The sequence below is a fragment of the Equus przewalskii genome, chromosome 3 (assembly GCF_037783145.1).
Source record: "Equus przewalskii isolate Varuska chromosome 3, EquPr2, whole genome shotgun sequence".
NCBI classification, from domain to species: Eukaryota; Metazoa; Chordata; class Mammalia; order Perissodactyla; family Equidae; genus Equus; species Equus przewalskii.
In genome coordinates, this window is record NC_091833.1 from 97,234,977 (window position 1) to 97,257,388 (window position 22,412).

Below are 22,412 nucleotides of genomic sequence, written 5' to 3' on the forward strand. Positions count from 1 at the left end.
ATTATTGTAATGCCCATTTTTTTGAGGCGTACAATGGAAAAGACAACGTCCCAAAGTTACATGATAAATGAGAGCTAAGAATCTCAGACTTCACTTTGACTTCAGAGCCCGTATTATGTTTATTAGTGTGAAAATCCCAAGCAAATGTAATGTATATCATCGCTATCAAAAAAGCCATCTGGGGGCCGGCCTGGTGGCACAGCAGTTAAGTGCGCACATTCTGCTTTGGTGGCCCTGGGTTCACCGTTTCAGATCCCGGGTGCAGACATGGCACCACTTGGCACGCCATGCTGTGGCAGGCGTCCTAGATATAAAGTAGAGGAAGATGGGCATGGATGTTAGTTCAGGGCCAGTCTTCCTCAGCAAAAAGAGGAGGATTGGCGGTAATTAGCTCAGGGCTAAACTTCCTCAAAAAAAAAAAAAAGCCACCTGTAATAACACAATAACCAATCTGTTCCCTGACAAACTTTCAATACTATCTTTATCACATGCAAAGTTCCTACCTAAATATTGATGTTTCAGAACTTTCTGTTCCATTCCATGTATCTCCTTTGTACTAAGTACTACTATAGCAGTACTTGAATCACAGGAAATTTGTTAAAGGTATTATTTTCAAAAGTGATAAAACAAATCAAATCTTAATTATCCTCTTGTTCAAAACATACTTTGCTCATTTCACCCATTTATTTTATCAAATAAATATTTGTATTATTAAGCTAACATCAAGCTAAAATCTCATTGAGATTCAAAATTTTTTTCACTGGGAAAGATTCACCCTGAACTAATGTCTATTGCCAATCTTCCTCTTTTTTTTTTTTCCCTCCCCAGAGTTCCAGTATATAGTTGTATATTCTAGTTGTAGGTTCTTATGGTTCTTCTATGTGAGTTGTCACCACAGCATGGCTACTGACAGACAAGTGGTGTAGTTCTGTGACCAGGAAACAAACCTGGGCTGCTGGAGCACAGCATGATGAACTTTAACCACCAGGCCATTGGGGCTGGCTTGAGATTTTAATTTTTATTCTATTGCTTTTTTTTTTTCAGCTTTGTGCTTTATATAATCTATATGATGTTGAGTCTTCCCACTCAGGGACTTCAGACAAATTATTTTATGTAAGTCTAATTTGAAATTCTTTAGTAAAATTTTCAGTTTTCCTATTAAGTTTCTGTATAGTCCTCTTTGGTTTATTAATAAATTTTGTCTTCCTGTATTATGAAAGAAAACAGTTTTTCTATTTTGTTATTGTATTTTCTATTTTATCAGATATGTAGACCATTTATATTTGTATTCTATTTATTCCTGTATGGGGTGAGCAAGATGGCCTTAGCATTTCCCTCAGCCTGACTAGACTTTAGATAGACTTCTTCCTGACTCTGTGTCTGACCTGCCTTTTCTGAAAGCATTTACCTTAGAAGACTTGTAAATTCTTTCTTCTTTCCTCTTTGAGATATAAATGTTTTTAAAAATGTCTTGCCAGTGTTATAACCAGTAAAGTCTTTCTCAAGGTTCTGAAAACCATCCCTTTGTAATATAACCATCAAGTAAGATAGTGCCCTCCTGTGGCCTGTGTCTTCCAGTTCCTGTGGGAAGTTAGAGCCTAACTTCCCCATCACTCAAGTTGTAAAACAACCTCCCATCAGGAAGATATGAGCAAGTTTACCTTTTCTTTGGATAAGGCCAACTAGCAAACATAGGAGGCTGAAGATCCCTTTACCCCAGCCCTTAAAAACTCTCCAGCCCTGTCTTTTTAGCAGAATTGAGCTTAAATTGAATTCTGGCCTCTCTCCTCTATTGCAGTAGTCTTGAATAAAATCTTCCTTACCTGTGTAACTTTGTCCAGTGCAACTTTCCTTTGACAGAGGTCAATAATGTTTTACTAAATTCTTTTGTGTTTTTCCAGATAAATATGACCCTCCAAAGAAATAATTGGATGCCTTTTACTATTTCATATTTAAAAGTGTTTGCTTTTCATTTACCAAGAGTTGCTTTTAAGTATCCTCAATGACTTACAAAATAATTTCCTATACTAAGTTCTACCATACACTATTACAATTTTTCTGATTTGTGATTGACTCAACAAGAATTTTGTCAGATTTTTGTATTAGAATCATGATAGCTTCATAAAGCTAATTTAGAAGTTTTTCTTTTAACATATTTGTTGTAGATATTCTGTTTTATAGAATTTATCCACAAAATATATGATCTTATACGAATTTTTATGTCTAGAATTTTGATTAACATAAAAATTCACTCTATTCTTTTATTCTAGTTAACTATCACTACTTAGCCAGTTTTTACAATTTAAAATTTCTAAAACATATAGATTTATAAAGTATTCAAACTAATTAGTTCAAATTTCTATATATTATTCTCTTATATTTTTAAATTATCTCATAATTGAATATGGTTACTATGCAGTGTACTCTTTGCCAATTTTATGATTGTTTTTTCCTCTTAATTGGCTTTGTGATATTTGAATCTATTTTTTGAATTTCTCAAAGAATCAAATTGGCATCAATTCATTAATTAAATCAAAATTATCTGATTCCTAGTTTATGAATATCTGTTTTCATCTTTATTAATGTTTTAGTTCTACGTTTCTTTGTTTAATTTTGCTGTTTTCTTATTGGTTTCTTGAATTGTAACTTAAGTCTTTTTATGATCTTTATTGAAAATACAGCATTAATGACTATTTTTTTCAGACATTACATTTGTCAATTACCTATTGCAAATTTAGCCACAAATTAAAACTGGATTAATTACCCAAATCATAAAAAATACAAGTTATAATTTCTGATTATAATGTAATATAATAAGAAATAAGGGGAAATAAGCACTGCAAAATTTAATACCATTTGAAAGTAAAAGAAACTTTCTCCCTTTCCCTCAATTCTTAAAGAGAATACGATAATGAAAGTAACGTTAAAATTCTTAGATGTAGGAAAGAATTATTTAAAGATATATTCATAGCTCTAAAGTTGATGAACTTAAAAGAGTAACATTCAATTAATTATACATTTAATCTTAAACATTCTCTGTAAAAGTAAGGGGAAAATACAATAAATGTTTAAGCAAGTACTGAGTGCTCAGATGTTCCAGTATCCCAAAGGGCCTTAGAGGTCTGTATCTTTGTGACAAAGACTGAATAAATAATGTCCCCTACACATGTAAACTTCTAATTATATACAGAACTGCTTTTGTGATTAACAAAGTAAAATGTAGCATAGTGCTTAGAAGCATGAGCTTTGGAGTGAGAAAGATTTGGGGAAAATTCCAGCTGTACCTTTTGCTAGTGTAGACCACGATCAAATATATAGCATTTTTAAGCCTCAGTTTCAACATCTCTCAAAAAAGGTACTCAGAGTACTTTCTTAGTAGAAAGTTTCTGAGTATTAAATGAAATAATATGTATTTTGTACTTGCTACACAATGAGCATTCACTACATGTTGAATAATATTATTATAGACGTTTTAAATCACATCACATCTTCCAAAAAGACCAAAAATAATCACATATGACAGAATAGATTAATGAACACCAGCCTGAGTAAGATTTATTCTGGGATTGAGTCATTTCATGTGAGGTGATACAAAAATATGATACATAAAACAAGTACATCAAGAGGTGTTAAGAAAGGAATTCAAACTCTCAATGCTAATTCAACTGATTAGACATGATCTTAATAGAACTAAAAATATGTCTACCTTAAACTAGCAGTAGACATTTTACCTAATGACAAAATATAGTGACATCTCATAAATGTAGAAGCAAGACAGGAGGTTCATCTTCATCATAATTTCATTACATTGTCTGGGAAGAAATTAGCCAAAGTAATAATATGTGATGGAGAAAATTAAGCTACAAACTTTTGAGAAAAGGGAAATAAGATGTTAAGACTAAATATGTAGAAAATCTAAATATTTTATAATTGGCAATTTATAAAGAAATGTATGAAAGTCAAGTCTTCCTATATTTCTTCCTATAACAACTTAAAAGATATGATGAGTATTCCTAATAGTGAAAAAATATAAAATGCATACACATTAATATTTCTTTCTTTCTTTCTTTCTTTCTTTCTTTCTCTTTTTTTTGGTGAGGAAGATTGGCCCTGAGCTAACATCTGTTGCCAATCTCCCTCTTTTTGCTTGAGGAAGATTGTTGCTGAGCTAACATCTGTGCCAGTATTCCTCTATTTTATGTGGGATGTTGCCATAGCATGGCTTGATGAGCAGTGCCAGGTCTGTGCTGGGATCTGAACCTGCAAACCCCAGGCCAACAAAGCAGAGCACATGAACTTAATCACTATGCCACTGTGTTGGCCTTTAATATTTCTATTTCTGAAAGGCAACTGCATCTAAAAATTTCATGATGGGCATAGTAATAATATTTTCGTTTTGTTTGGTTGGGTTTGGTGAGGAAGATCATCCCAGAACAATCTGTGCCAGTCTTCCTCTATTTTGTATGTGGGACATCACCATAGCATGGCTGGATGAGCAGTGTGTAGGTCTGTGCCCAGGATCAAAACCTGTGAACCCTGAGCCACCGAAGCATGCAAATTTAACCACCACACCACTGGGCCAGCCCATTAATAGTTTTTATTATAATTCCTATCATTTAATGAATGTCTACAAAATGTTAGACAAACAACCAATTTTTCTTTTACAATAATTTGTTTAACTCTGTTTAAAATCACATGGTTGTGGCACTATTATTTGCCCCATTTGATGAAGAGCTGAGATTTAAGAGACAAAGCCACTTGCACAAAAGACACAGCTGGTGAATGCCAGAGCTGAGACATGAATGTGTTTTATCTGGTCTCTATCCAAGACTGAACTTCATAGCAGAAACTGCTAGTTGCTTACTCAATACCTAGTATCTTCTTTTCTCGATGAACAGTCACAAGATTCTGTTTGGGATAAGAAGGTATCTACTGGGAAAAAATATGTACATACTGTAGGCAGACTCAGCTAATGAATATATTTTCTCTTTACCTTTCTCCTTCTAACTGCCTAAAATATAAGTGAAGCAGCTTTCCTGCAGCCATCAAGCATGAGGATCAAAACCAGATGCAATGACAATATTCAATATGAGAGGGAAGGCTAAAGTGAGACGAAAACTGTCATAGACTTCATTTGGGAGGAAGAGTAGTTATAAACTCTACTGGAAGGCAATTTGGGAATGAAGATATAATATTTGAAATATTTTACCTACTACTAGTATCTTTCCAAAATTCCCAATAATAACACCACCCTTAGTTAAATCACTGTATATCCAAGTGATGGAATATTATACCAATATTAAAAAAATCATGTTTTTGAAGACTAGAAAGTGGCTTAGGGAAATTTTTATGATGCATTATTTGGTGGAAAAAAAACAAAACACAAAACTGCTAATTAAGATAAACTAAAATATCTTATGTGTGTGTGTGTGTGTGTGTTATGTGAGCATTCTAATTAACATCATCTTTTAATGGTGATGGGAGAAACTTTTATCTTTCCATTTCTGAGTGATTGGTGATTCCATTTCAAATGATTGTTAATAATCACACATGAATTTAAAATAGGTAAAATATTTGGTAAAAACCTAGCCTCTGAAGTCAGTAGATATTTCAATAAAATATCCTTTGAAAGTTGTAGGAGAAAATAAGTCTAATATTAAAGCAACTATCTCGCCAAGCATTCCAAGAAGGGAATAAAAAACGACGGCATCAAAATTACCAGTTATGCAAGGGTCTTGGCACTTAACAACGTGTTCCATGTGATCAGCAGATACTTTCCACTTGAGTGTGAGGCCTTGAATTGAGAATCTGTGAGCTGACTTCTTGATTCTGAGGTTGTGAGCTATGAGAACAAGAGTGAATAGAGGTTGCTTTTTATCTAGCTGGTTTAGACAAGGTCATTAAATGCTATTTTCCATTGAACTAATGACATTATAGAGAAACTTTTCTTCTTTTCACTCACACGGATGTTTTTATATTGAAAAAGAAGATAAAGTCGAAGCTCAACAAAATTCCATCAGCCTCAATGGCTTTTAACTCTGTCCACAAGAATTTCCAGAAAGCAAAGTTTTCCAAGTGTTAAATTAATTGAACAGGAGGCCATTAGACTGAGGGGGCTTTAATGCCATGGCGGCCTCTGTAAGCAAACCAAAATCTAAGCCTGCAAATGCCTCAAGGTTATGAAATTGAAACCTAAGGACAACCAATCACAGTCAATTAGGCTTTAAGCTGTAGCCAATCAATAATTTCCTTATTTTGTTTCTGCCTTTTCTCTATAAACGTGTCTTCCCAAGCTTCTGTTGGTGGAGCACTGCTAACCACTTCCAGTTTGGCACTGTCTGAATGGAATCGATTTTTGCTCAAATAAACTTAAAATTTTCGATATGCCTTAGTTTATCTTTTGACAAAAGTCTAAGTCAAGAAATAAAATTAAAATTTACTTACTTCCAAAACAGTAAAAATAAAGGTAGAACTAGATTGCCCACATTGAAAAAATATTTTGGTGGCAGGTATAGTGGAAATCCCTCCAGATCAGGAGGCACAGCATTTTGGTCTGTGTCCCAGTTCTCTCATTAACTAGCTTTTCAATTTTTGATAAGCAGCATATGTTCCCTGAGCTTCATGTCCTCCCTATAAAAAGCAGAATGATGATACCTGTCTTATCCATATATTTCATCCTTTACTGTGAGTGCTAAATGAAACAATTAGATATTAGTACTATGTGGAGAGTACATTATTTCAAATATAGTTTTTAATGTTGTAAAGTGCGGTATGGCAGAAACTCTTTTCAAACTCCCCCACTTCCCAATGATATATGATTTCATAGGAAAGGCTAAACTTCTAACAACGGCCTGAAAAGCCTTATTCAAACTAACCTCTACACCTCTGACCACATCTTCTATTACCATTCCGCTAGCTTATTCCACTCTGCTCATCTCCGCTCCATGCCAATTTTTGAATTTACCGTGGACACTCTGCCTCAGAATTTTGATTTACTAATTCTTTTAACTGAAACACTCCTACCTCAGAAATCCAAATGGCTTCAACTTTCAATACTTCCAAGCATTTATCCAGATCTTTTCTTATTAGTAAGGCCTATTCCCACCATAGTCTTTAAAATGGTATCCTTCCTCTTGGTATCTCAGTCCCATTTTTCTGCTTATCTTTTTTACTATAACAATTATTATTAACTATTCTACTTGTTTGTGTAATAGTCTGTCTCAAACAACTCAATATAAGCTTTATAAGGAGAAAGATATTTTTTGTGCCTGAAACACAGTAGACATTTAATAAACAGGCAAGAATGAATGAATAAAAATAAGGGATTGCCCACTCAATCACGTTCTCTCTTGCCTCACTCTAACAGAAGAACCAGAAAATGAGTAATCAGTTTCCCTCTGCTACTGTCCAGTGAAGTATGGCCGTTTTATGTGTTTCCTGGCAATGACACATGAAGGGATGTTTGGTGAGAAGGGATTCCTTTGCAAATAAAAAGGAAATCTTCTCAGAGAAAAGGCTTTTGAAATTTCTGACTCTTTCCTTGCCTCGAACGAGAACGTGAAGTGTAAAGGCTAGGTAGTCATCTTGTGATTGTTGGGATAAAAGTCACACACCGAGAATGGAGGAAAAGTAAGATAAAACGAGTCAAAATGTTTGATGACATCTCTAAATTCATAGTAGTAAATACTGACCAGTAATTATTAACTTCTTCAAACTCAACCTTATTGACATATATATTTCGATGAGAAAATACTCGAAATGTCAGGGATTGATGTCTAGTGGTGGCGGTGAAAGCTTATGGAACCAGTCACAAAGGAAGATATTTTGGGGGAGAGTGTCATTGATATTAAACTATGAAATTAGACTATACAAAGAATAAGATCATGTATCCTGTCTTCTCAAATGGATGGTCATTATTTTCATGCTATGGAAAGGGGAGTAACCCAGTCTTTTGAATTAAGAAAAGTACGCCCCTAAATCAGGATCTTCTAAGGCAACACATTCGGAAGAAAGTCAGGATTTTGCAATAATCAATCCTTGGGAGATCAAGGATGCTGGTAGAAAGAGATACTGATGATACTGCTTGTCGATAAAGAGGACAAAAAGCTCATTTCTAATTTCTTTATGCACATGATACTTCCAATGAAATGAAGGATAGTAAAGAATACCTTAAAACTAAGAGGAAAAATAGATTTATGCTCACAAAAGAGAAATCTGTTATTATCCAAATAATGCAGCTTAAGTATTCTTTTGAAAATAATATTGAAAAAATTACGATAAACAACAATAAAAGATTAAAAGCATATAGGCAGTGGAACTCTTTAATATTATGTAAGAATAGTCATATATGAAAGTTAAAATGTATCAACTAACGGTTGAAGCTATTCCCTTCTCAGTTCCCAAAAGTCAATGCTGTTAATGAAGAGAATTTCCCTTAGGATGATAAAATGGAAGGAAGTTGATCTTTGAAATCAAATAGACATGATTCAGATCCCTGTTTCTCTTCACGTTAATTGTGATTTTAGAAGTGTTCCTCTGTGTGTCTCCAGTTTAGCACTTGAATCTGGGCATTATCATGCTCATCTTATTTATAGGGTGGTGAGATTACTAAGTGACACAATGCATATACATTTCTTATAACATTGTTTTTTCTGAACCAATTGCCATGGGGTAGGGTTAAGGGGAATGAGTCCATTGTTCTCCATTAAATATTTCTATTGGAAGAAACGACCTAAAACTCTAAGTGTGGTCCCAGGAAACTTTGGGGGTCCTCAAGACCTTTTCAGAGGGTCTGCAAGGTTCTGCATTTCCCAATTACTTTATCTGTGTGAGGCCAGACTTTCTACACACACTTCAACCAGAAAAGTATATTGCAACAGACTGAATGGAGATGTACATATGAGGGTCCAGGTGTCTTTTATCAAGCCAGATATTGAAGAGATTTGCAAAAATGTGAAAGAATGCCACTGTTCTCGTGAATACATTAATATGTAAGTTTATTATCATTTTAAAATAACAAGTAAATATTTTAAAATTTTGTCAGTTTTAATTTCTAGCAGAAAAAATATTAATATATTTAACCTACAGAAACAAAAACACTTTGGGATCTTCAATATTTTTAGGAGTATAAATGGTCTTGAGACTAAAAAGTTTGAGAACTACAGACCTAAATGGCTACTCCTAGGAATTCATCACAACCATATAAAATAAGCTTAGGTTATTATCTCTTTTCTTAGGGAAAAAAATCAAATTGAATAGATATATTTGTATATTCAAATACATGAATACACATATTCAAAAGTATTTAAAATTCAAAAGTATTCAAAATTATATATATGATAAATAAATCTTTAATTTACTGGTTAACAGTATTCTCTTAATTTGAATTCTACGTTTTTATGACCTTTGCCATAGAATCCCAAGGAAAAGTTATGTGAATTGGATCATCTTGTATTACCATTAGAATTGTTCAAGAATACCATGAAAATGTGTAAGTATTGGCTACCTGCATCCTAATCTGCTCTAGACCTAAATATTGTTAGTCTTGAGCCTCAACCAATAATGAAAATGTTTGTAGGTGTGAACAATAAAGGGCAATATTGTACATAATTACAGCATAAGCTTCTGTAATAAATACTACTATATTAATACCAAAAGACTTGGGAAGTAAACGCCTCTTTACTTTTTATTGAGGTGGTGATAGATTACAGCATTGTGAAATTTCAGTTGTACATTATTATTTGTCAGTCACCATATAAGTGCTCCCCTTAACCCTTTGTTCCCCCCCTCCAACATCCTTCCCCCGGTAACCACTGAACTATTCTCTTTGTCCATGTGTTTGTTTATCTTCCACATGTGAATGAGATCGTAGGGTGTTTGTCTTTCTGTCTGGCTTATTTCACTTAACATAACACCCTCTAGGTTCATCCATGTTGCAAATAGGATGATTATGTCTTTTTTACCACCAAGTAGTATTCCACGGTGTATGTATACCACATCTACTTTATTCAGTCATCAGTCGATGGGTGCTTGGGTTGCTTCCACATCTTGGCTATTGTAAATAATGCTGCAATAAACATAGGGGTGCATAAGTCTCTTTAAACTGTTGATTTCAAGTTCTTTGGATAAATACCTAGTAGTGGGATAGCTGGGTCATACAGTATTTCCATTTTTAGTTTTTTGAGAAATCTCCATACTTTTTTCCATCGTGCCCGCACCAGCTTGCATTCCCACCAGCAGTGTATGACAGTTCCCTTTTCTCTACAACCTCTCCAACTCTTGTTATTTTTTTGTCTTGGTGATTATAGCCATTCTAACAGGTATAAGGTGGTATCTTTTTCTTGCCTAATTGTTCTGGCCAACACCTCCAGTACTATGTTGACTAAGAGTGGTGACAGTGAACACCCTTGTCTTGTACCTGTTCTCAGAGGGATGGCTTTCAGTTTTTCCCCATTGAGTATGATGTTGACTGTGGGTTTACCTTGTATGGCCTTTATTATGTTGATGTACTTTCCTTCTATGTACTTTTTATTGAGAGTTTATGATATAAATGGATGTTGGATCTTGTCAAATGCTTCCTCTGTGTGTATTGAGATGATCATGTGGTTTTTCTTCCTCATTTTGTTAAGGTGGTGTATCAAATTAATTGATTTGTGGATATTTCACCATCCTTGTGTCCCTAGTATGAATCCTACTCGATCATGGTGTATGATCTTTTTCATGTATTGCTGTATTCAGTTTGCCAATATTTTGTTGAGGATTTTTGCATCTATCTTCATCAGCGATATTGGCCTGTAATTTTCCTTCTTTGTCTTGTCCTTATCTGGCTTTGGTATCAGGGTGATGCTGGCCTTGTAGAATGTGTGAGGAATTGTTCTATCTTCCTCAATTTTTTGGAATACTTTGAATACTCTGGAAAAGATGCTTGATAGTATTTCAATCTTCTTAGATTTATTGAAGGTTGCCTTGTCTCCCAACATATGGTCTATCATTGAGAATGTTCCAAGCATATTTGAGAAGAATATGTAATCTGCTGTTTTGGGATGGAGTGTTCTATATGTGTCTATTAAGTCCGTCTGATCTAGTTTTTCATTTAATTCACAATTTCTTTGTTGACTTGCTGTCTGGATGATCTGTCCATTGGTGTAAGCAGGGTGTTGAGTTGCCTACTATTATTGTGTTGTTGTTAATATCTCCTTTTAGGTATGTATTTTGGTGCTCCTGTGTTGGGTGCATAAATATTTATGTGTTATGTTTTCTTGGTGCTGTGTCTCATTTATCATCATATACGGCCCTTCTTTGTTTCTCTTTACCTTTTTTATCTTGAAGTCTACTTTGTCTGATATAAGTATGGCAACATCTGTTTTCTTTTGTTCCCCATCAGCTTGGACTCTTCTTCCATCCCTTCACTCTGAGCCTGTGTTTGTCTTTGGAGCTGAGATGTGTTTCCCGGAGGCAGCACATTGTTGGGTCTTTTTTTAAATCCATCCTGCCACTCTGTGTCTTTTTATTGGAGAATTCAACCCACTTACAGTTAGAGGGTGTATTTATATATGAGGACTTAATGTTGCCATTTTGTCACTCATTTTGCAGTTCTTCTGCATTTCCTTTGTTTCTTGTCCCAGCTATTTCAGACTACCAATTCAGCTAGGTACTTTTCTATGCTTATTTTCTTAGTTTCCTGCTTATTTATCATTTGTGCTTCTGTTCTAATTATTTATTTAGTGGTTAACATGAGGGCTGTATAAAAAATCTCATAGATGAGATAGTCCATTTTCTGATAGCCTTTTATTTCCTTGGACTAAGCGGCTTCCATCCCTTTCCTTTTCCCCTTCTAAGCTGTTATTGTTATGTCTTGTGTTGTGAGTTTGTGTTTAAAATGACAAGATTATATTTATTTTTGGTGTTTTCCTTCCCTTTATCTTTAATGTTATAATTAAGTGTTTGCTATCTTGTTCTGATAGACAGCTGCAATTCTCTTATTTTTTCTATCTATTTATCTCCTTGCTAAAGGTTTTGTAACCTCTCTCTCTCTCTTTTTTTTTTTCTCAGGTATGAGGGCCTTCTTGAGGATTTCTTGTCGGGGGGAGATCTTATGATGAACTCCCTTGGCTTTTGTTTATCTGGGAAAGTTTTTATTTCTCCATCATATGTGAAGGAGATTTTCAGCGCATAGAGTATCCTTGGCTGAACTTCTTTTGCATATATCATTTTGAATATATCATTCCACTTTCTCCTAGCCTGTAACGTTTCTGCTGAGAAATCCACTGAAAGCCTGATAGGGGTTCCTTTCTAAGTTATTTTCTTCTGTCTTGCTACCCTTAATATTTTTTCTTTGTCATTGACTTTTGACAGCTTTACTGCTATATGCCTTGGAGAAGGTCTTTTTACATTGATATAGTTTGGAGATCTATTGGCTTCTGTCACATGTGTTTCCAGCTCTTTCCCCAGGTTTGGGAAGTTCTCAGCTATTATTTCTTTGAACAAGATTTCTGCTCCATTCTCCTTCTCTTCTCCCACTGGAATACCTATAATCCTTATGTGGTTTTTCCTAATTGAGTTGGATGTTTCTCAGAGAATTTCTTCATTTCTTTTTAGTTTTAATTCTCTTGCCTCCACCATCTGAAGCATTTCTATACTCCTGTCCCCAAGATTGCTGATTTCTTTCTCCATAATATCAGCTTTATTGTTCAGGGAGTCCAGAGTTTTCTTTATCTCATCCACTGAGTTTTTCATCTCCAACATTTCTGATTGGTTCTTCTTTATAGTTTCAATCTCTTTTGTGAAGAATTCCCTCTTTCATTAAGTTTGTTCCTGACTTTGTTGAATTTTCCATCTGTATTTTTTTAACTCATCGAGTATTTTTATGATAGCTATTTTGAATTCTGTCATTTAGATTATAAATTTCTATGCCTTCAGGATTGATTTCTTGGTCCTTGCTACTATCCTTCTTGTCTGGATATTTAATATATTTTTTGTACTGCTTGATGGCATGGATTTGTGCCTCCACATAGAGATTTCTGCCTCCACTGGGGCAAGGGAGCAGGATCTGTGTAATATGACCCCACCAGGATCCCCATCAACTGTGCCTGTCTGAGCCTTGGCCCTGTGGAGTCTCCCACCAAATGGGAAAGCAATCAAGTAGGGGGCTCCAGGCTGCTGCTTCCTGCTTCCACAGTCCCTTCCAGGTGTGCTCCCCACTTAGGGACTGCAGTGGTAATATGGGCATCTGCAGCAGACAGGAGCTTGTTCACCTGGATTTGCAGCTCCAAAGCCTGACATGCAGCTCTGCCACCAGACTCACAGCTCTACTGCCATCTTGCCCTAGGTTGTGCCAGCTGTTGTGCTTGGTGGGTGGGGCCCCTCCCCACTGGGTCTGAGCCTGAGTCACTCCCTGGGACTGTTGTGGGACTGTGGACTCTCCCACCCATCGAGAGAGTGATCACACAGGGGCTCAGGGCTTTTTTCACTTGCTGCCACAGTTCTACTGAGCCACATTCTCTGCTTTGGTTTGCAGTGGTACTGTGGGCATTTGTGGCAGCTGGGAGCTTGTTCACCAGGGCTGCAGATACTCCTACATCTTCTCCTAGGTTGCACCAGCTGTTCTGTTTTGTAGGTGAGCCACCCCAAGTGCAAGCCATAGCCACTCCCTGGGATTGCAGTGGGACTGTGGGCTTTTCCACTAGACCAGAGAATGATCATGTGGCATTCAGAGCTGCTTCTATATGCTGCCACAGCCCTGCTATTCCCTTAGGGACCAGAGCAGTACTATGGGCATTCGAGGCAGTCAGGGGCTTGTTTGCCTGGGTTCACAGCTCTGCCACCATTTGCTCCTATGTCATATCAGCCTTTGTGTTTGGTGGGCAGGACCTCCTCACTGGGTCTGAGCCTGAGCCACTCCCTGTAGACCACACAGCCCTGTGGACTCTCCCACTGGACAGGGAAGCAATCACCTGGGGGCTCAGGACTGCTGTCATCTGTCTCCACAGTTGTGCTGAGGCACACGCCCACCCTTTGGGCTGCAGTGGTGCTATGAGCACTTCAGCTTGGAGAGGAGTAACACCCGGGTACTTGGCTGCCTGGGGGCCTAAGAGTGCTCATTTATCTCCACCACCTCCCTGGGGGTAGTTCATCTACTTTCAGATGTATAGCAGCATGGGTCTCTCAGGCATCCTGATGTATTGTGTGGATATACTCCACTGATCAATGAATGTCTATTTAATTGTAGTTTGAAGAGGGAGAGACAATGGGAACAGCTCACTCTACCATGTTGCTGACATCAAGAAGCAATGCTTTTTTACTTTTAAAGGAAACATATATTCTACGATAGTGGCCTGCCAGGGTAATATAGCAAATATATTTAAAATCTTAATATGACTAGGAAAAAATTGAACTTCATTTGCAAGTGGTTTTAGCTTACCAGGCAATAAAGTCATTCTTGTGTTATTTTTAGTTCCAAAAGGTGAGCCATAAAAATTAAGTGACATGGGGCTGGCCTCGTGGCATAGTAGTTAAGTTTGTGTGCTCTGCTTCAGCAACCTGAGGTTCGAGGGTTCAGATCCTGGGTGCAGACCTACATACCACTCATCAAGACATGCCACGGCAGCGTCCTACATATAAAATAGAGGAAAATGGGCATAGATGTTAGCTTGGGGCCAATCTTCCTCACCAAAAAAGAAAATTAAGTGACATATACATGTGGATATATTTTCTTTCTATTTAATTTGATTGATTATTCAAATTTCATTGTAAGCAGAAAAATAACTGAATTCACTTAATATAAGATAAAGGTACCTTAAAATTACAAAGTTGTCCTGAAGGTTGTTGGGCTGACTAATCTCCATTTTCCTATCAGATCCTTTCTCCAGGCTTCCTTCTATACATTGCTCTCATCAGCAGGGGGTTGACTTCCATGAGCTGCATCATCCTCCATATTCCAACACCCCCATCCTTAGTTTTATTTTTTTTAATGAAACGTAATTTCATTTTTTTTTTTAACTGGGAAAGTTTCACGCTAGCTAACATCTGTTGCTAATCTTCCTCTTTTTATCCCTCTCCAAAGACCTAGTACATAGTTGTATATTCTAGTTGTAAGTCCTTCTATTTCTTCTATGTGAGCTTCTACCACAGCATGGCTACTGACAGTTGAGTGGTGTGGTTCCAAACCCAGGAAGTGAACCCAGGCACTGAAGTGGAGCACACTAAACTTTAACTGCTAGGCCATCAGGGCTGGCTGTCCATCCTCAAATTTTGATTTGGCCAACAGAGGCAGCAGCAGAGAATTGGTGAGCTTGAGAGACAGAGAGAGAGAGAGAGAGAGGGAGAAGGGGAGAGGGAAAGAGGCAGAGAGATTGGATCCTGCTTCTCCTTGTTGCCAGGCTGCAGTTTTTGCTGTGGTTGTTGTTGCTTTCCTCTGCCTTGAAGATCAAACTCCCATAGCCACTGCTCTCACCAGATGCCAGTTTCCACATATTTTCCTCTACTGTATTGCTCTTTTGGGTGGTCAGGTAGTAAAGATGTTCAGCATTTTCTGGTGCCAGGATTCTTCACCATCCCTTGATGGATCCTACCTCCATCTCTGTAAATAAACCTTATATTAAACTTTCATTAGATTTTCTTTAATTAACATTTTTGCTATGTCCTGCTGACTGGTACAGCTGTTGCTTCAGAATCTTCCATAATCCAGTGTGATTTTCAGACACTATGGGAAGAAGTTTTCCATATATTAAGTTTCTATTTGGTAAACTGAACTGTTAACGAAAGCTCATTAAGGGCCCACATTATTCCCACTATAAGGAATCAGGTTTAGTATTTGTTGTGCTAGCCAATACAACCAACTAGATTATTTTGTATAATTTTACCTACAATACAAAGGGAAAAACTTCTGCTGAGTTTTAAGTTTTCCTACATTTCAAACAAATTAGATATATGTAATGTTGAAACTATCATGAGCAAATTAGTTATTAATAAGTGAATGTTAATTCATTTAATACATACTTTTACTAAATAGAGAGGTGAAATAACAAGATACATGGGTTCCTTCATGGTACAAGTATTGTCTCTAAGAAACTGAAGAGGCATAGTGTCAAATACTGTTCAGGTATTTTTAATAGCAATAATAATATTCCAAGTATTTTATGTAGATTGACTCATTTTAACATTTTAAAAACTCTATGCAGTAGGTTCTAATGTTCCTCCATTTTGTAGATGATGGCACAGTCACAGAGAGATTAAGTAACTTGCCCCAAAACACAGTGGATGGCTGAGCTGAAGACATAACAAGAGTTAAAAGTAATTAAAATGACCCTTGCACTTGTTCTTTACTTCTTTTAGTAAAAATAATAATCAAATTTCTGAAGAGATTAAGAAATTGACCTTTTGAAGTCAAACTAATTCAATTTTATTTTACTTTAACTCAATTATATTTTAGTTGAAGTAACTTTATTAAAACATTATTTAAAATTGTGTTCTTACTATGTTGTTTCATTTTATGAGAATAGAAAAATAATTATCAATGTCAATATCAGAATTACAGAAAAATGAAAGAATCATGTGACACCTAAGAAATAGCTACATTATTGGCATTCCTACATCACCATTCTCCATTCTTGCCTTTGTTGACTCATCAAATATTCATAAAATTGGGTACAGGTGGTACTGTCCCTGTGCTGGCGTTATAGAGAGAACAACACACATACTTTTCCTTGTTCTCATGGACATATCAGCAGGGAGATAAATGTGAACAAAATAATTACATCTGTGATCATTATCACATAAGAGAGACTTGAGATAAAATAGAAGTGAACTTTCCAAATTAAGAAAATGACGAAGCATTTTCCTGAGTTGGACCCAGAACTGAAGGAAGAGGAGGTCTTGTCCAGATGGCAGTGGGGTTGGTGGAGAGAGAAAACATTCCAAGGACAGGGTAAGCTAGTAGAAAGGAAAACCTGGAGGCAAAGGGAGTTCAATTCTTTCTGAGCAGTAAAAATTCATCATTGTTTCTGGAATTCAGAACATTCTAGATACTGAGGGCTACATTGGGTGTTTTTAGAAAGAAACTACATTATTTTCTATATTCAGTTTAGGGGACAGAAATTTTAAGTTTTCCAAGTTTCTAATGTCAAGGTCAAAGTTCCATCCTTTGTAAAGTCACTATCTTTCATTTCTCATATTCTCCCATTCTGGAGGGAGAATGTAAGATAAAGAGAACTGAGTGAAGCTGAAACAACATGAAGAATTTACCTTGAAAACACTCTGTGAAGGAAGTGTCTCAATAATTCCTCCTAAGGAATTTTATCTATGAGAAAAAGAGTGCAAATGGAGAATGAGGTACATTTTAACATGAAATTATAACAGAATTATGAGTGCCACAATTTAATTAGTACGTATTAGTACAAACATTTGGTATATAATTTATGTAATCCTTATAGAACCTTACAGTGTTGGTACTTTTATCCGCGTTTTATAGATGAGGAAACTGAGAAGTCACATGACTTGCCCAAGTTTTACGCCTGTACATAGCAGTGTTAGTATTATAAACATGGCTAATCTGACTCCAATAGTCCTCACTTATTCCACTCTACCTCTCTGAGATGAAAACCCAGTCCTCTTGAAGCAAAGTTCAGTGTTAACATGGGAAAGAACTAAGAGGAATGAAAGTTGTGGATCAAAGATCTAAAATATACAGAAATGTATCATATTTAAAAAGTACTCTAGATTCTTCTTTCATGGATTTTTAAAAATTTTCCTAAGAATTACTGTTTCGAGGAGATGTTTCTTATAAAAATAGATAAGTTTAATTGTCTTTAAGGGGCTAATGGGGTAGGACTTGGTGAAATGTGGGAAATTGGGGGAACAAGAACATATCTCCACCAACTTTTAGTCTCAAAGAATGAATGTTCCTTAAAACCTGATTCTACATAGCCTTGACCACCTGTTTTATGAGAATATTTTTGAATTGCTAAAGTTGGACTCAATTTTATAGTTTTTACTATATGCCAAGTAATTTTTTAAGTACTATACAGACATTATTCAAATTTAATACTATTAATAATCTAAACACAGGAATTATAATCACTATTTTACAAATGGGGAATCTGAGGCTTAACAGGATTATGTAACCTTCACTTAAGAATCCATTATGAATATTGGTATGTGATTACTACCTACCAGGGGATGTGCTAAATGCTTTATATCAATCATCTCAATAAATCCAACACTGTTAGATAGGGATAATAATAATAATGGTGATGATGATGATGTTGATAATGAGAATGATGATATTGTTGATGATGATGATGATGACTGTGACAAAATCCACTTTACAGGTGAACAATTTGGGTAAACATCTCCACCCATCTCATCCTGAATGCTGAAATTAACGAACTAAAGGTTTAAGGGATCTCTTTGAGACTCAGAATTTCCAGAATATTCCCTCAGGAAATTATAGATTTACCACTTTTTAGCATGAGAATATTTTCTTGGGCCACTCTAGTGACCACTCAAAGAATTAAAGGGAATGGTATATTCATATTGGGGTTTCAAGACAACTCCAAGTAACAGGGCTGTGAGACCTGATTATCATCCATCTGTGGCAATTAGACTAATGGCCTCCATTCTAAGAAGAACTATTGCTTTGGCAACGCATTTGCTTCATTACTCAAGCTCATTTTTCCAGCTGTGATCATATGCTGACTGGGATATGCATAAATGAAAATCAGAGAGTTCTAAATACCATAATATATGTATTGATTTGAAATCCAACACCTTGGAGACTTTATGGGAAATTACTTCTTGTTTAGAAATATTTTAATGACTTTGGCCCTAAAATGCTCTTAGCCAGCCAATTTAAGCAAAAGCTGATGATATTAAATGAGAGAGCAAAAAATTAGTTGGTTTTGAGCATGAAAATGAGTAAATATAAATTTAAAGTGTTTAGGATGTTAAACCAAAATGTAATGGATGACAGTCCAGAACTCCTGTGTGATTTCAGCTTTTATGTGACCTTTCTGTTTCATTTGATCCAATCAGACTGTATTTATCTCCCCCTCTTTCCTCTTCCGTATGGAGCATGCACACAGCATAAGCTCACTCTTCCATATGCCCATCTATACTAAGCATTATGGATAATACGCCGTGGATAATACATTTGCTTCTCTCAATCAGTCCACTGCTTTCAATTTACTGCTTATTTTTTAAAATGTATACTATGATAAAATAATATAAATAAGTTGATTGTATATATAAAGTTATTAAATTGATGCAGAGATATATTGATAAAAATGTGTAGATGTATTAACAAATATAAATAGGAAACGAGAATTTGCACTAGGAAATATTATTGATTCATTTCAGAAAAGATAATAAAAGGATGAACTTTTCTTTGTTTGCCATTTCCAAAGATTAAAACAAAAGAATGTATTTTAATTTCACAAATGTATCAGAAGGCCACAAATCAGTTGCTATGTATATGGGAGCTAGTTCAACTAAGATTTGTAAAAACAATGTTTTATATTAAAATTTATATAAAAACATATTTAGTTCTAAATTTGAAGATGAATAGATAGATAAATTAGGCAATTGTTAATTTTCTTAACTGATTTAACATATTAGAACAGCAATTCTCAATAAAGAACATGTACCCTCAAGAATTTGTCAAAGAATTTGACCTGTAAATTATTCAGATATGCCCTGCCCTGGCCATCCTCTATTGGAGGCCACTGCTACTACTGTTGGGAGCATGCCATGTTTTTAGAAGGCTACAGTTAGAGAAATGAGGGTATTAAGTGTGGAACTACTCAACCTAAATCACATGTGAAAGGAGGAAACTGTCAGCATCTTCCATAGGCCTTTTGGGATATTGTTGTAGAAAGTATTTTGAAACCGAAATGTGATGATATTCATAAGGGGGAGTAAAGATTTCTGCAGCATCCTCACTCCCATGGAGGCCCCAATTAGCTGATCCAATTATCATCCTAAGGACTGGATCTCTGTTTTGAGGTGGACAAATATGTTATGAACCTCATTGAAGAAAAGGGGAATTGACCTGTATACAGATTTATGTTTAGTACTTACGGAGATTCTGCTATTGTAGTGGTTATTTTTCAATTATTTAAATGACCATGTAACAACTGCTGGTTTGAAAATACTGAAGAATGAAAAGGTTACTCTAAAAATTCCCTTTCCCAATGTTAATCCTACTTTAGGATAATTTTTTTATGTATATATTCACAAATAAAGGGATGGATAATGGGCCACAAGTATGTATTTATGAATATGTATGCACATACATGAATTTTTACAAATGATGTACCATAGAACTTGTTGTGTAATTTTTTTTTTTTACTTAACATGACAAGGATGTCTTTTTATATCTGTACATATGAAGCTATCTTATTCTTTTTAATTTCAAAATAAATATTATTCCATAATAATATTAATAAGCAACAGTAGGGAGGGAGTATGGTTCTTAAGAATGCTAACTCTAGAAGTAGTCTTTTTACACTCAAATCCAAGTTCAGTCACTTACTAGCTCTATTAATTTAGACATTTAGACAAGCTCTTTGTGCCTTGATTTCCTTTGTAAAATGGCAATAACAACGCATCTACATCATAAGATTGTTTTAAAGATTGAATAGTTAATTCAATTCATTCAATTTATTCAATAAATATTTACTAAGTCTCTACTATGTGCCAGAGAGCTCTAGGCAGCTTTCATTCTTCATTGAACAAAGCTGACAAAGATTTTTCTTTTCTCTCATGGAGCTTACATTCTAGCAAGGAGATACAGGAAATTTTAAAGCATAACATAAATATGTAAGTTATATAGTATGTTACAATAATTACTATGCAAAATAGAAAAGTAGAGCAGAGTAGGAAGCATTGGGACTCCCTGTGGTGTGGAAAGCACCATTTAAATAGGTGCTTAGGATAGACATGCTAGGGAAGGTGGTATGAGTAACGACTTTAAGGTGGTGAGTTATGAGGATATCAAGGGGAAAAGTTTACCAGTTGGATGATACAGTCAATGCAAAGTTTCAACGTAGTTTTATGCAAAAACTGCCCAAGAAAGAACAAGGAGATCAATTGGCCAGAACACAGTGAGTGAAGGAGAAAGTAGTACAAGATTAGGTTATAGAAATGCAGAGGACAGGGAGGACAAATAATTTAGGTCCTTGTAGAACACTGAAAGAGCTTGGGAACCATTGCAGAACTCAGACCAGAGGAGTGACATCATCAGATTTACATTTTAAAAGATTCCTTGGTCTACTCTCTGAATAATAGAAGAAGGCAGGGAACAAGCATTGAAACACAAAGCTGATTAGGAAGCTACTGCAGTAATCCAGACAAGAATTGATGGTCTCTCAGGCCAGGATATTAGCAGTGGAAGTAGCTGGAAGTCATTGGATTTGGATATAATTTAGAGATCAAGAAAACAAGATTTGCTGATGAGTTGGATATGGCAGATAGGAGAAAGAGAGTATTCAAGGACAACTTCAAGTATTTGTCATCAGATATAAATGGCGGAACTCCAGGAGAAGTGATTTCAGCAGAGAAAACCAGGAGTTCAATTTAGGTCATGTGTATGGCTTAAACATTAATGGACAGGTTACTGAGTGCTGGCAGTTGTAAAGAGTACCCACACAAATGCCATATACTGCTTTATTAAATTCAATCAGATCCATTAGTTTCCTACAATGTCAAAGTGCTGGGCCTAGTTCACCCGAAAAAATAGAAAATAGAAGGAATAACACTCACGACTCACTCTTCTTGAAGACTCCATATTTTCTTCTTGATTAGTGAGGATTTGAAAATTATACTTTAATGTGGAAAGAGTCTGGTAGTATTTAGGAATATTAAAACCCAGCAGAGACACGAACAATTAAAGGTTATATAAAATATGTCAGTTCAACATCCTCATCTTTTCCATCATCATTACTGTGTTTGTGGACATAGCTAAAATTTTCTGACTATTAACTATATAACACACACTGTTCTCAATGCTCTACGTGTAATGACTTGTTTAGTCCTCTCAACAACTGTATATGGTAGTTATCTCCTACCTATTTTATGGATCACTTTCCTATTTTACAGATGTTGGAACTGAGACAAAGTAATTTGGCTCAGACTTTTTGTAACATAAACATTCAACCTGAAAGTTGGTGGTGGTTTAAAGGAATTCAAATAATGAGCAATAAACTATTCTTCAAATCTACAGCTGTTAGAAGACGCAGGTTCCAGTTCAAGATGGTGAGGTAGGAAAATCCTGAACTCACTTCCTCCCACGGACATACTGGATCTACAGCTACATTTAGAATAATTTCCTCTGAAAAAATACTAAAAACTAGTGGAACAACTCCTTCATGTAGAGCAAAGGTGATAAAAAAGCACATCAAAACAGGTAGGAAAGGCTG